The sequence below is a fragment of the Petaurus breviceps genome, unplaced genomic scaffold (genome assembly GCF_028583685.1).
Source record: "Petaurus breviceps papuanus isolate PSGF00001 unplaced genomic scaffold, PetGlider_PUasm1.0 174, whole genome shotgun sequence".
Classification (NCBI taxonomy): Eukaryota; Metazoa; Chordata; class Mammalia; order Diprotodontia; family Petauridae; genus Petaurus; species Petaurus breviceps.
The window spans coordinates 3,301,444-3,314,416 of NW_027185761.1; the positions used below are offsets into that span (position 1 = coordinate 3,301,444).

The 12,973-nt window shown below is 39.2% G+C and overlaps 2 pseudogenes; one reads left to right on the plus strand and one right to left on the minus strand.

Moving 5' to 3' along the window:
* Positions 1–8,106, minus strand: part of LOC138158317 (E3 SUMO-protein ligase KIAA1586-like) — a 54,544-nt pseudogene extending 46,438 nt beyond the window's left edge.
* A 194-nt stretch (positions 8,107–8,300) lies between these two features.
* LOC138158319 (general transcription factor IIH subunit 1 pseudogene) lies at positions 8,301–9,839 on the plus strand (annotated as a pseudogene).
* The last annotated feature ends 3,134 nt before the right edge of the window (positions 9,840–12,973 follow it).

Consider the following 12,973-nt stretch of genomic DNA (forward strand, 5'->3'; position numbering starts at 1 on the left):
GAAAAATATCAGAGAATTTTGATCAAAGTGTCAACCCCCTAGATGTCCTACCTTAGTTATAGCTCTGACTAAAAGTGTCTCCTCCATTAGATTCTTTTGGTGTTTGTTGGGGTCCATAGCAAAAGTGTCAAACACACAGCCTGCAATACTCCCAGTATAGACCAAATCAGATTAAAATGTAATTGGGAAATATCTAACAAAAGAAATAAGAATACAACAGAACATAATGTTAATATGTAGTTTTCTCAGTCAATGTGAGAACTGTAGGAATCCTTTCGTACAGTTTTGTGGTCTCCATTTCTATTTGAGGTTGACACTACTGTTCTTTACTAACCAGTTTATTTGGACATCAAGAACAAAATGAAAGGAGTAAAGAATTTCATCTTCCTATATGTTCTCTGAAGAAGTGGGGAATAGCAAAAGGGAGGATCATTCAACTTAGGTCAACATTCTTTGGTATTTTTCTTAATGTGTTCTTCTTAATCAGTGGATTAGGGTTGGAGAACTAAGTTAAAATGAAAATATAATACACTTCCTGGCAGATTCCTGCCCAAGGTTTACTACTGGCAGTCGATTCAAGTGAGAGTTTGATGAAGATCAAGGAGATGAATCTTATATTTACAACAGAGTAAAGCTCTCCTGGTGTCTAATTTACTTAAAAGCCTCACTCTTAAAGGCACACACAACCTATGTAATTCTTCAACATCCATTAGAAAACTCCATTAGTAAGACTGATGATCTTTATTAGCTTTGTCAGGGCACTATAGAAATGACTGTCTGGTCAGACTCTAAACCCTAATGATGTCCTTTTATTTTAACTATGAAATAGATAATTGTATTAACGAGTCACATTATTATATATTCATTTTCCCATCTCCTGCTCCACTTTTCAGTCATTTTTGTGCACAGACATGGAAGGAGAGGAATAGAACATGGAAGAAAGACAGGAAGAGTCAAAGGAAAAGGAAAAAAAAGGCAAGTAAGAGAGGAAAGGGATAGAGACTGGATCTGTGATTTCAATGATCTAGGGAGATCCTTGGTGAAAAAGCTCCCTTCCTCATACAGGTCAGTATTATCTCTGCACCCTTAGAGAATTTACTAGAGTACTGAGAAGTTAAGTGATTTACTCGGGGTCACAAAACCTTTATGGTCTTCCTGACTTCAAGGGTAGCTCTTTCTTCATCTACAATTCACTCCCTTTTTTTCTCTCTTCCTTCCTTCCTTCCTTCCTTCTTTCCTTCCTTCCTTCCTTCCTTTATTCCTTTTTTCCTTCATTTATTCCTTTTTTCCTTCATTTATTCCTTTTTTCCTTCCTCTCTCCCTCACTCCCCTCTCTCAGAAACAAGTTAATAATGATAATATATCATCATAGGAATTTCCCCCTCCCACCAACTCAGATCTCAAACTATTTATGACTTAATAGATAAATACCAGGGAGTTTGTGTCCAGGATCCCACAGACAGTAAATGTGAAATTTACATCCAGCTCTTCTTGACCCCTCCCTAGAACTGTAACATACTACCCTTCCTCCCTAATAAGATGATAACAATAAGAATAAACGGCAATCGTAATGGTTTACAAAGTGCTCTCATCCAGGAAGGAGACAGAATGCATACCTCCCCAAGTCTCTCTGGGAAACTGACCAGCCCACTAGGCCTCAATTGTTACATGTATAGGGGAAAGAGAGCCCACATCAACCTTCTTTGCTCATTGTGCCATCAATAAACACCTCTTTTTCTCATAAAAAAATAAAACAAAACAAAAAAATAACAACTTCATGAGACAGGCAATGCAAGTTAACACATCCATTTACAGCTGAGGGAACTGAGACTCAGAGATATTAAATGACTCCACCCTGTGGCACACAGCTAATAACTGTCAGAGTTGGGAACCTAGGTCTTTCAACTCTAAGGCCTGTGTTCTTTCTACTATTCCATATGAAAATTCTTTTTTTTTAAGTTAAAAATTAAAAAAAATATTTTAACAGTTACTAAAAAAAAATGGGACCTTTGTTTAAGGTAGCATAGATCTATAGACCAACTGGTCTAACCCCCTCACTTTAGAGATAAGGAAACTGAACCTGAGGACGATAAAATGATTTGTCCAAGGTGTGATGAGGTAGGATTTGAATACAGAGGCTCTGACTCTAGAGACAGTGTACTTTTCACTATGCCACACAGTTTCTACACATATCAAAAAGTCTTTTAAAAAATACCTCAGGCAGTAGATAGGTCACAGTCTTGGCCTAGAGGCCATTCTGTTTCTGTATTTCATAACTTCAAAGGAGAGCATAGCAAGTCCTATTTAACTTTATGATCCTCTCATTGTCTACCTCACAGTAGGTACTCAAGTAGATCCTTGCTCAATGGATAAATGAATGACTCAATAAATTAACCAGCAAGCACATTAGTGGAGTACAGTGATAGGTGATAAAGTTTCTTTTCCTTTTAGATGTCAAGTTTGGGGCATAAGGATCATTGGTCCAGGGTAAGAAGGACCAGGCAGCTGCTGCTACTCCCTTTTTCGGTCTTCTAACAAGGTTTGGAGTGTACTGAAACCTTGGAAATGTTCACACACATTTCACATGCTGTTTACCAAATCCTGTGCCAATGGCGAAGACTAGCCCTCAAAAAAGTTGCCAAGTAGGCAAGTTTATTTTCTGAGTTCCCAGACTCTTGCTTCTGTGACCCCTCATAACAAAACCTGCTCATAGAAGAGGATTTGAAATTCATTTATACTAAGTTATAAATGACTGATAAAGTTTAATGTGCCCCTTCTCTGGGGTATTCTCATTTTAATAGGGATCAAAGCCTTATAATATAGAGATATAACTTTAGGCATTAACTAGCAAGGGGCAGGGAGAGTTTTTTGTTGTTGCTTAATAGTGTCATTAGCCTTCCCAAAACCTTTGAAATCATACCAAGGAGGAATTAACTTTACCTGTGCATGAGGACAAGTAATAGCACTGAGGATAGAGATAATGTTATTTCTTAATGTAAAAATATTAATAAAAAACTGATTTGCCCCTAGAATGATGGGGGAGTGGGAGTAACAGATATGAAGCCTAAACTGTATCTCCATTGCCTTGTCATCACAGATTTCTCCTTCCTTGTAACTTGCCCCTTTTGCTTTAAGGAAGTGCCAAGCACAATTACAATTCATAAGATATCCACCAGAGGAAAGAGGTCATAGATAGGACATTCCCATAGCCCTCATTTGACTGACTTCCCTCAGGTTACTGCATTATGGGACAGGGCACTCAGAAAAAATCCAAATAAGGGAAATCCCTTAAAGACCCAGATTAGGCAGCTATACCCTTACAGATCCCTAGAAACTTAACTAAGGTCTGATCCTCTCTCTGATGATAGTAAAATATGCTCAAAGACATCAAAATTGTGGCTGGCCTTATAGTCTACCAGAAATAATTACCCTTCTTCGTCCTTAAGTACCTTGGGGACAGTGGCACAATTATTAATTGCATCATTCCCCTGCTCCTGACTCTGCTTCTTCCTTTAGCTATTTGCTAAACAGATGTAGGAAGAATGTTTTGCATACAGACACCCCAACCCTAATTATTATTAACTAATTATATGCTCTACCCCATCCATGACTTTTATTGGTTGAGAATACCTCTTGAATGTTGAAAATCAGTCATTAAATTCTTCAGAATCAATCAAATTACTAGCCACCTTTATCAAATCAACTAATCAATCAAGGGTATAAAGGTACAAATAAGGAATGCTTTGTGCCATTGGATGAAATCAGATGACAAAATTTATTGGAATTGATTGAAAGAATTAGACCCATCACTGAGCCTAGTTTATCAGAGAAGGAATTTGAGCAGTAAAGCACTTTGGGAATGTTTTGAGGAGTCAGACCCTTTTTTCCTAAAAGCAGAGGGCAAAAAGGGGTTGGTGAAGGGAATCTAGGGGCAGTATTGTATTCTCCTACTATCCTCCCCTCTACCTTTGGCCCTGTTATTGGAGTGGTTTGGTAATAAACAATGCATCCAGAAAGAAAATAAGACAAGACAAACTAGACACATGGATGAAACACGCTTTCAAGGACTGTGAGCTACTCTGGGCATGGATTCTACAAGGAACTTGATGCTTAGGACCCAACAGAGAGCTATGCACGCCTCAAGGCAACTCTTCCCAAGAATTCCAGGAAGGGACTATGAGCTAACCATGAGCTGTGAATTAGCCTTTTGCCTCATGTGCTCTCCAAGCTCAATCCCTTTACCCTTGGACTCCCAAATGTAATTGTGGTAGTGCGTCCCAGACTTTTGGACGTTTTTGTACCAACTGTTCTTATTGTTTACCATTTCACTGTATTTCAGTAAATATCCTTTTCTAAGAGTTTTTAATAAACTCTGGCTAGCTAGTTGATATTGGGGAATCTAGCCTGGAGAGTCTCATGAACAAAAGTCATAGAGAAACCTCCAACCCTTTGGAGTTCCTCCTAGAACCCTGAGAGAGTAGTAGCAGGTACACTATGGAAATCTCTCTATATAATACTTTTCAGTATTTCCCAGATGTAGCTTCTTTCTTTCCATCCACAACACAGAGTAGATCAGGCCTCCTTTCTTCCCTTCTGAGCTAAGGGTTAACTTTCCCCAAAAGGGCACGAAGCTGCCCCTAGGACCTGATTGGCTCCCAGATTCCCTGATACTGCTTCCTGGTCACCTAAGGGCATGAAAAGGGAAATGGAATCTAGGCCTCTCAGATTTGGGGGATTTCTGAAGACCATTTGAGTCATTATGTCCTTCACTATATCTTGCCCAGAAATGATCAGATAAAATTCCATATGAATATAAGGAGACCTGAGTCTAGAGAAACTAAATAGTACTTTATCCTTGTTGTAGGTTAGGGCAAAGTAAACTTTTTGTTAACTGTCCAATTACTTGTGCATGCCTCATTTTAACCCAACATTGAACCTGAACAAAGAGAGTTCAGGAGTTAGAGCCACCTCCAACAATACATCTTTTTTTTTTCTTTTTGGAGGGCAGGGCAGTTGGGGTTAAGTGATTTATTTGCCCAAGGTCACACAGCTAGTAAGTGTTCAGTGTCTGAGGCTGGATTTGAACTCAGGTCCTCCTGACTCCAGGGCTGGCTCTCTATTCACTGTGCCACCTAGCCACCCCAACCAACAATACATCTTAATGATTTTTTTTACAAGAAGTTTTTTACTCATTCCTTGCCTTTTAAATAGGGTATACTGAAAAGAATTTAACCTGATGGTTTGAAGTAGATGTTCTCAGGAACTATTTAGATGTACAGGATGTATAATACTATATGGCCAATGGGCCAATATTTATTTAGCACCTACTATGTGCTAGGGACTGTCCCAGACAGCTGAACTCTTCAAGTTCTTGTGTATACTTTTTAATATTTTTTTCTGTTTTTCTTTTCTTTCACTGTCAGGTTGTCAGTTATCTTGAATAAGAGTACCTACCTTCTGAATGAAGAACTGAGGGATCCTAAGTGATTTATGGCTTAAACTGATTGATGAATTCTGAGCAAAACAATTGATTTGACTTTGATTTTAGATGTTTTTTCCTCCTGATTCTTGGCTGTCACAGATAGCTAAAGTTGTGAGAAAGATGATTTCTGGATAGGTGAGGTGCTATTGTTTTGTCTAGGTAGACAATACACAGTAAGCAATATACTACACGGTCCCAGCTTGCAGTGCACTTTGAATTTTTGTCTGATTTTTATAATCTTGCCTACTCTTCCTTCACTGTCAGGTTGTTGTCTTGAATGAGAGGAAGTAGCAGCAAGAAGGACTGAGGAATTTTCTCTAAGTGACTTATGACTAAACCAGTGAGGAACTCTGAGGAAGACTTGAGAGACTAGACTTTTGAAACTGATTTTGGATTTTGTTTCTTCCAAGTTTTCAGCTATGTCTCACATAGGCAAACTTAACAAACAGATGAGTTCTGATTAGGCGAGATACTATTATTCTAGGTAAGCGTAGCAGCAACCACACTAGCATACCCAGGATGGCTGCGAGAACAAGTTCTTAGATCTGCTTTACTAGGAAAGCTAGCTGTTTAAGGGGTCAACAGTCTTTTAAAATTACATTCATTAATTCAGGGGAAAAGGCAGCACCCTAAACTTCAGAGAAAATTAACAGAGAAAATACAAGTAGAGAAATAAAGACCAGCAGATAGGGCTCTGATTGCCTGAATCAACTATACACTTTACATACGTCCCTGGGGAGAGAGAGCCTTTACATCTGAGCAGTCAGGGTGCTCTGAACATATGGCCACTCAGAATCTCAACCAAGGAATCACAAGATCCTTCTCATAAAGGATCCAAAGCAAAATTCCAACTCAGAGTATATATATACTTCTCAGAGCCAGAAGGCATCACAACCCTCTGACTCTGTGTCTAATTAGAAATTAGCAAAAGGTGTGAAAGTCTTGCTACAAGCTAGCTTCCCTCCCCTAATAGGCTCTGTGACTCAGGATGTATCAGAGCTGTGGGCTGAGCCAGGGCTCAAAGCAGGTCACATAGGCCTATTAATGAATGGGTGGGGAAGATCTTACTAACCCATTAACATTACAGTAAGGTAGGAAATACACACTAAGTACCTGCCAATTGCTATCTGTGTTACCCATTTGGTGCTTAAGAAATATTTGTTGATTGATTGAGAGCTTGAACAAATGATTATTACCTCCTAAAGGGTACCTTTAAGATTAATTATGGCCCAAATATCTGATTTAGTCCCTGTCTTGAGCTGTTCTTCCGACTCCAAAGAAATTTAGATATGTAATAAACAGGGCTTTTTGTTCAATATTTCATATACAGAGGCATCGTACTTATCAAATGGAATAGTACACAATCACCCTTGTTATATATACATGATCTAACATTTTAAACCAGTGTTGTCCTTGGCGGTTACCTATCTCCATTTGGCAGGAAGATCAAATATTTGCTGTCTGGGGTAGTTTCTGGGCTATTTTGGGCTCCTTGCTATAATATTTTATTTTACAATCAATGCTTGTGTTGGGTTAGTGCTCAGCTCAGAACACTGGTTTAAGAAGGCTCTTGGCAAGTCAGAGAATAAAAAGAGAAGGGCAGCTGCAATGGTGAAAGGCCTTAAGCTCATAAAAAAGGAGGATCAACTGGATGCATGGGGCATGGGGTGCCTGGAGAAAAGAACACAGGGGGGATATGGGAGCTCCCTTAAGTATTTTCTGAGCTATCGTGTGTGTGAGAACGACTAGATATGCTCCATTTGTCCCCAAAGGGAAGAATCAAGAGTATTTGGTGGAACTTACAAAAGGCAAATTTAGGTTTGATGTCAGGAAAAATTTCAAAACAATACAAGGTGTGCAAAGGTTGAATGAGCCGCCAGTAGGGCTAGTGAGCTTCCTTTCCTTGCAGTTCTTCAAGCAGCCAGATGGCCACTTGTTCATGATGTTAGAGAGGGGATGCCTTTCATGCATGGGTTGGACTAGATGGCTGCTGAGGTCCTTTATACTTCTCTAATCAAATTCTGTGATTATGCTTTTGTTTAATTCCTCTAGGAAATCTGTGGTAATCAGTCATTTTTTTTTTTTTTGCTTTAATAACATTTCCCATTTTTCAGTCAATAGCTTTTTGCAATAGCATTGGTTGGAGCGGTTGTAATTGTTGTAATTGCACCAGGGCCCTCTGTGATTTGTCTTAATTTTTCCCCCTTCCTTTCTAAGTTGCTATTGATTTTGACCTTTGTTCTAACTAGTCAATAATCTGACTGGATATGTAAAGTTGATTCTGAAATGATTCCTAAATCAATAACTGGCTGTTTTCACTCTTTTAAGATCTAGTCAGGTTCATTTAAAAAAAAAAAAAGATGTGGCTCGATCATCGTGTCTGGCACCTTCGAGCTTTTTCCTTTAAGGATGATATTATGGGTCCCTCCCCCTCAGGCTGAGGCCACAGTTAAATAGATGGGGGCTGAGGACTGGCTTGCCGAGCAGAAGCCTGAGGAGGGGGGCGTGGAATGGGGTGGTCTGGGGTCCCCAGCAGCCCTGCTCCTCGCTTCTGTGTGCAGCTGGAGAAAGGTGACAGGGTAGGAGAGCGTGAAAGTGGGAGGTCGGGAACCTTGTTCCCTCATCACGTGGCTTCTCGGTTCCAACGCTTTGTTTCCGGTCACGTGTCCCTAGTCTTCCCAGTCAGCGATGGAAGAGAGGATATCTACCCCCTTTCCCCCCCTCCCCCCAGCTCAGTCAGGCCACGTTGGTGAAAAGAGGAGCGGAAAGATGCCCGCTCCACTGATCCTCCCCCTGGGCCGGGCTTCCAGTCGGCCATATGCCTGAGAACATGAAATGCCAGAAAATCAGCCTAGAAGGAAAAGCTACAATCCAGCTTGGGCTGGTCCTACATGCAGGAGACACCGCCAGCTTATGTCCCGCCAGAACACAGCTGTAAAGGAGAGGGGCGCCGCGAAGACCTTCCGCAGCAGGCCCCCAGATTCAGGAGGAAAGCCAGTAAAGACCCGGAAGAGAAATGCAGAGTGCCGCAGGAAGATCCGTTTGTGTCAGCTTTAGGAAGACCTAGTTGTGAGTCAGGTGGTCAGTGCTGAGGAGTTCCGGGCCGGGCGGTTAAGCGTTGTGACCGCTGTAGCGGCAAGCAGCAAGCCACAAGCAGGATGCGGGCATTTCTGCAACATTTCTGGCAGACGTCAGCCCCCAACAGATGGCTGTAATGGCCTAAGATACAACTTAACTTCTGATGTCATTGAGTCCATATTTAGGACCTGCCCAGCAGTAAAAATGAAATATGCAGAAAGAATTCTGTGTAACATGACAGGAAAACAGTTATGGACACTATTGCATTATTTCATAGGGATCAGCTTAACGCAGGGTCAGAGAAGATCTCTTTGCAGAATGTGCTGAAATGGATGAAAAGGGTTTAAAAACAATGGTATCACCAGGAGTGAAAAACTGACTACTAGATTTGACAGCGCCGGAGAATAAATCGTTAGATTAGGTTTCCCCTGAGCCATCTACTTTCAGCTCTTAAAAAAATCCATAAAGGGAATAGCAATGCGGATCATCACTCGTTTTAACTATCGTAGTGCTATGGTCCTGCTAGCAGGTCGCAGAAAACACGAACCACAAAATTATCACAAACGGCAGTGGGAACTCTCTGGATTCATATTTCCTTCAGTCACCAGTCAAAAGGGTGAAGTTACAGGAATTCACTGAATATGAAGACTTGGGGAAAATAATAGCATAAAAACAATTGCATTGAGCCTGAAGAAGTCAGATAGGTATTATCATAGCCCAGCTCCAATTCAGTCCCTCTGAGATGCAACGTCAGGATATTGCCAGTTCTTTTCAGAGTATTAAACAAGAGATGGAAACTTACACACTGAAATGAACTCAGATTCTTTCAAGTGGTGCTGCAAGTAGTACTGTCACAGCCCTATACCCTGGAGGAGCATTACTTATGTAGGGAGTACCACAGCAAGCCATAAACCAGATGGTGCCAGATGACATTCATTTAGAACTCAAACACTTGTATGTGGCAGTGGGGTGAGCTAATGAGGCATTTCCAGGCCTGTTTTCCAGTTAGCACACCATTCCTAGAAGAAAAGGTAGTGAGGATGAAGAGTAATTTGGGACGATTCCAATCTACTAAGCTGCCCCGTACCAAGAAAAAATTCAGAGACAGTATTTAAGCACAAATTTGGTAAGTCATATAGAAGAGATGCTGCAGATGGCCTGCAATAAACTCCACACATGGCAGTCTTGGTGCCTGCTGAAGAAGGCAGTGAAGAAGCCTCAGGCATTGGAGGCTTTGGTCCCTGGGATGCTCTCTGCAGCAGTTGTGGGAACACCCTGAGCAGCTCCTGAGTCACCCAGACCATGCTCCAGGGATATCTGCGGGCACTGGGCTTAGAAATTAAAGCTATTGGATTTTCACATTCTGGAGTGAAAGGAGCTGTGGTCAAACTTGAAAATGGGGAGGTAAATTAAGGCAGAAACCAAACGAGCTGAATTACATATATATATATATATATATATATATATATATATATATATATGTATATACACATATATACAGGGTGTCCCTAAAGTTTGGACACATAGGAATCTCATTAACTATGCATATTTTCAACAAATGAAATGAATGACATTTTCAACATTTTATTTAATTAGCATAAATTTTAGCCATGACAATTTCATATGGAATAAAAGCTTTCATTAGCTATTGGGGACTATTTTCCATATTAATGAGATTAATGAATGAATGAATGAGATTTCCTATGTGTCTCCTGTCTTCCTATGAAATCTCATAAAGACAATTTACTGCAGTTATTCAAGAACTGCTTTTGATTTGCATTAAGAGCTACTTTCAGAAATAAAAAGTAACTTTAAAAAGGGTGAATTGATAAAATCTGATTTTTTTTTTGTCTAACATTTTAAGTATATGGTACAGGGTAGAAATTAAATGTTGTTTTTGTTCTTCCTCCACTGGATCCTTATATTTTACTGGATTCTGTTTGTATTTTATTGAAACAGGTTGAAAAAGGGTTTTAAATAAAGCAGAGAGAAGCTGTCACTCTAACCATCAGGATGCAGTTGTGGTGAGAGTTATCTTCTGCTTTGTGTTTTCTACGGAAATGAGAAGAAATAGAATTGCACTGAACACTTTTTTGTGGTTTGGGTTTCTGAAATGACACAAGGGGAACAGTTTTGCAGAAAGTCTTGAATCTTTTTTGCAGAATTTTTTTCAAGAGGCAATGGAGCTGCATGTTTTTGTTTGAGTGCACATATGCTCTGCTGAGATGGCATGTGCATGAGGAAACTCCCTTTTTAAGAGTTTAAAGATCTTACAAGTGAAGAGAACTGTAAGAATAATTTACTTACATTCACCTCTTTAAGAGAAATAAAAAGTCTTTCTCAAGACTGTTTTTCTATAGTGTCTACTTGACTGTTAAAGTATTTTGTGGTGAATTGATAATCATTGCATAGAATGGAAAGGGTATGTATGCAAAAAAAAAGATATGATATTGTATCTGGAATCTGTGCAATATTTTGTTCCTAATAGGATCAGCTCACTGTTTATCTAAGACTTAGCTATCTTGTATTAAAAATTATACTAAAAAGTAAACCCATTTTATACATACTGTTAAAAAAAAAGAATGGTATTATGAAGTCTTTTGTTGATATTGTTATAAGGCAGGGGTGGGGAACCTGTGACCTTGAGGCCACATGTGGCCTTACACAATGAGTGTTGCCTTTTGACTGAGTCCAAGTTTTACAGAAAAAATGCTTTTATTAAGGGGATTTGTTCTGTGAAGTTTGGATGCAGTCAAAGGGCTGCACTTGAGGACCGAGAGGGTTACATGCGGCCTTGAGGCTGAAGTTTCCCCACTCCTATCATAAGAGAAATTAGGGTACAAGGAGAAATGAAGTATCAAATCACATATTAATTTGGTTTGGAAGATATAAAGTTCTTCATATAATTTTTCTATTTCTTCATCCTTTGAGATAGATGTTGGCATATTTTCTACAATTAGCTTTGTGGTTATCTTCTTGCTTATGCTTCGTATGTGTACTTCAAGTATCCTATGAAATGATGTTTCTCACTAATAAAATATTTGTTGTAATGATGCTTTCTTTTGCTACAAAAGCTCACATTTCTAACATGAAAATTCTCCAAATGTTATGACACTGTGAAATATGGAACTATGCAACCTCCAAAAATCTAAATCACAAGGGATTCAAAAGACAATGGAAAATGGTCAATGTTTATGTTGATTTGATTTCCTTTAACTGTATTTGTATTTGTTTTTTTTTTGACTACAAAAGAGGATTTTATTGCAAGGAGAGGAAGTCACTGGGAAGAGATATTTTATTAATATTTTATAATAAGAGTTTCAGTAAAACATTTTAGAAGGCAAGGGCAGGATGTGGGGAGGTATGCTGCAGCATGTGCAGTGGAGTCAAAGGATTTTGGTTTGAAGCCCAGATCTTTTAATTATTACCTATGTGACCTTGGGTGGAAGCTAGTTGCACAGTGAATAGATCACCAAGCTTGTAGTCAGGAAGACTTCAGTTAAAATTTGGTCTCAGACACTAGCTGTATGATCCTGAGCAAGTCACTCAACCCTCTTTGACTCAGTTTCCTTATCTGTAAAATGAGCCTGAGGAGATGGCAAGTTGGATATAAATGAGTCAAAGTTGTACAAAGTCATAAATCTCACTTTCTCTTCCAGAATCCTCAAAGTGCAGTGGCAAGACAGAAGTCAAGACAACTGGTGATGGCCCAGGATGCTGTGGATGACTGATCAATTTCTAAGGACTCCACAGTGCCTATTTCAGCTGTCTAATGGTTGTTGGAACAAATTGTTCTCATTAGGAGTGGTGAACTTAGAGTCAGGAAGATCAGTTTGAATCCTGCTTCGGACATTTATTAGGTTTGTGAACCCACATAAGTCACTTAATTTTTCTATGCCTCAGTTTCCTCAGCTGTAAATGGGAATAGTAGCAGCACTTACTTCCCCAGGGAAGGCAAGATAAAATGAGATAATATAGGTAAGATTCTTTGCAGACCTTGAAGTGTTATGTAAACATTAAGTATTATTAGTATAATTGGAATATAAGCTCAATGAGGGCAGGGACAGTTTTTGCTTTTCTTTCTGTTTCCAGTATTTAGTACAATTCCTGGCAGATAATAAATTCTTACTAAATGCTTGTTCATCACTTAATTGATTGGTTGGTAGCCACGGAACATTAAAGATCTAGACCATGGATTCTTAACTATCTTTGGACCCCTTTGGTCTTGTGAAAACTATGGACCTCTTCTCAGAATAATGTTTTTAAATGCATAAAATAAAAATACATGGAATTACAAAGAAAAACTATTATGTTAAAATACAGTTATAAAAATAGATATTTTAAAATAAGTTTGTGCATATAAGGTTAAGAAACCTTGATCTAAAAGAAAACCTCTAGTAAGTTAAGCAAAAA